The 2,597-nt window shown below is 69.2% G+C and overlaps 1 protein-coding gene across 2 annotated transcripts in view; it reads right to left on the bottom strand.

Annotated features, from left to right (window-relative positions):
* cdk10 (cyclin dependent kinase 10) overlaps positions 1–2,057 on the bottom strand; it is a 41,064-nt gene extending 39,007 nt beyond the window's left edge. For both annotated transcript variants that reach the window (XM_072595969.1, XM_072595970.1), the window contains exon 1: positions 1,874–2,057. The gene's annotated coding sequence lies outside the window, so the exon portion shown is untranslated. The remainder of the gene's footprint in view (positions 1–1,873) is intronic.
* Positions 2,058–2,597: the final 540 nt, after the last annotated feature.

The raw sequence follows: 2,597 nt of genomic DNA, 5'->3' as shown, positions 1-2,597 counted from the left end.
GGGAGGGAGGGGAGGGGGAGGGAGGGGAGGGGGAGGGGGAGGGAGGGAGGGAGGGGGAGGGAGGAGGGGGAGGGGGAGGGAGGGAGGGAGGGGAGGGGGAGGGAGGGAGGGGAGGGGGGAGGGAGGGAGGGAGGGGAGGGGGAGGGAGGGAGGGAGGGGAGGGGGAGGGAGGGAGGGAGGGAGGGGGAGGGAGGGAGGAGGGAGGGGAGGAGGGGAGGGAGGGAGGGGAGGGGGAGGGAGGGAGGGAGGGGAGGGGGAGGGAGGGGAGGGAGGGAGGGGAGGGGGAGGGAGGGAGGGAGGGAGGGAGGGAGGGAGGGAGGGAGGGGGAGGGAGGGGGGGAGGGAGGGAGGGAGGGAGGGAGGGAGGGAGGGGAGGGGGAGGGAGGGGAGGGGGAGGGAGGGAGGGAGGGAGGGGAGGGGGAGGGAGGGAGGGAGGGAGGGGAGGGGGAGGGAGGGAGGGAGGGGAGGGGGAGGTAGGGAGGGAGGGAGGGAGGGAGGGGAGGGGGAGGGGGAGGGGGAGGGGGAGGGAGGGAGGGAGGGAGGGGAGGGGAGGGGGGGAGGGAGAGGGGGAGGGGGGGAGGGAGAGGGGGAGGGGGGGAGGGAGAGGGGGAGGGGGGGGGGAGGGAGGGAGGGAGGGGAGGGGGAGGGAGGAGGGGAGGGGGAGGGAGGGAGGGGAGGGGGAGGGGAGGGGGAGGGAGGGAGGGAGGGAGGGGAGGGGGAGGGAGGGGAGGGGGAGGGAGGGGGGGAGGGGGAGGGAGGAGGGAGGGGGAGGGAGGGAGGGAGGAGGGGAGGGGGAGGGAGGGAGGGGAGGGGGAGGAGGGAGGGAGGGGGAGGGGGAGGGGGGGGAGGGAGGGGAGGGGGAGGGGGGGAGGGAGGGGAGGGGGAGGGGGGGAGGGAGGGGAGGGGGAGGGGGGGAGGGAGGGAGGGAGGGGAGGGGGAGGGGGGGAGGGAGGGAGGGAGGGGAGGGGGAGGGGGGGAGGGAGGGAGGGAGGGGAGAGGGAGGAGGGGAGGGGGAGGGAGGGGGGGGAGGGGAGGGGAGGGAGGGGAGGGGAGGGGGAGGGAGGGGAGGGGGAGGGAGGGGAGGGGAGGGGGAGGGAGGGAGGGGAGGGGAGGGGAGGGGGAGGGAGGGAGGGGAGGGGAGGGGGAGGGAGGGGAGGGGAGGGGGGGAGGGAGGGAGGGGGGGAGGGAGGGAGGGGAGGGGGAGGGGGGAGGGAGGGGAGGGAGGGGGGAGGGAGGGGGGGAGGGAGGGGGAGGGAGGGAGGGAGGGGGAGGGAGGGGGAGGGAGGGAGGGAGGGAGGGGAGGGGGAGGGGAGGGAGGGAGGGGAGGGGAGGGAGGGAGGGGGAGGGGAGGGAGGGAGGGAGGGGGAGGGAGGGGGAGGGAGGGAGGGAGGGAGGGGAGGGGGAGGGGAGGAGGGAGGGGAGGGAGGGAGGGGAGGGGGAGGGAGGAGGAGGGGGAGGGGGGGGGAGGAGGGAGGAGGGAGGGGGGGAGGGGGGGAGGGGGGGGAGGGGAGGAGGGAGGGGGGAGAGGGGAGGGGGGGGGGGAGGGGGGAGGGGAGGAGTGGGAGGAGGGGGGGAGGGGGAGGGGAGGAGGGGGGGAGGGGGTGGGAGGAGTGGGAGGAGGGGGGGGAGGGGGAGGGGGGGGAGGGGGAGGGAGGAGTGGGAGGAGGGGGGGGAGGGGGAGGGGAGGAGTGGGAGGAGGGGGGGGAGGGGGAGGGGAGGAGTGGGAGGAGGGGGGGGAGTGGGGGGAGGGGTGGGGAGAGGGGAGATGGGGGGGGGAGATGCGGAGGCCGGTGGAGTGAAATGGGTGAGGCTGAGGGGGTAGATGAAGAGGTGGGTTGGAGGGTCGCTGCTCATTAACCGCCCACCGGCGCTACCTTGTCCTCCGTCGGCACCGTGAAGCTCCCTTCATATTTTCATCGACTTCAAGCGGATTTGATCAGGTTCCTCACCGCCATCCGCCATAATCCACAGCAGTTTCCGTCCCGGAGAGTCGGTGGCCGAGTATCCACTGTCTCGGTGTTAACCCGGGGGTTTGATGGCCGACCATGACCCGCCCGAAGTGAGGGAAGCAGCAACTGCGCCTCCTCGAGATTATTCAGAAGGTGGCTAACACTCAGAGCTGCAGGTCAATGCTGAACATTGATGCTGCTTCGCATTTATTCTAGATGGTGCTTCAGGGTTGTTAATATTAGAAATATATCACTTTCACTAGCAATTTCGATTCTTTAATTTCCTTTTCTTGTCATTAACTGTGGAATTTAATTTCTTTTCTCAACACAGAATGGGGAAACGTTTGCCTTGTGGATCCCAACATTGCAGTCAAGGTTGTTTTAAACATGAAGCGGTCCCTCCTGCTCCCATTCCTCACTTTTCCATAATCTTTCAATGTCAAACTGCGGTCAAATTGAGATGAGGACCATTCTGTGCCTGCATCAAGCTGTGCAGAGACTGGGTAGTCAGTGTGCAAGCACTTTATGTCATCATGCACAGAGCTTCTACCTGCCCCCCATTATATAAAAACTAGGTTTGCTTACACTGACACAGAATATTTCATTTAGTTCGACCATACGCTGTTATTGTGGTACAATTTTGAGTGCT

The sequence above is a fragment of the Chiloscyllium punctatum genome, chromosome 26 (genome assembly GCF_047496795.1).
Source record: "Chiloscyllium punctatum isolate Juve2018m chromosome 26, sChiPun1.3, whole genome shotgun sequence".
NCBI classification, from domain to species: Eukaryota; Metazoa; Chordata; class Chondrichthyes; order Orectolobiformes; family Hemiscylliidae; genus Chiloscyllium; species Chiloscyllium punctatum.
This window is presented reverse-complemented; position numbering and strand designations above follow the sequence as displayed.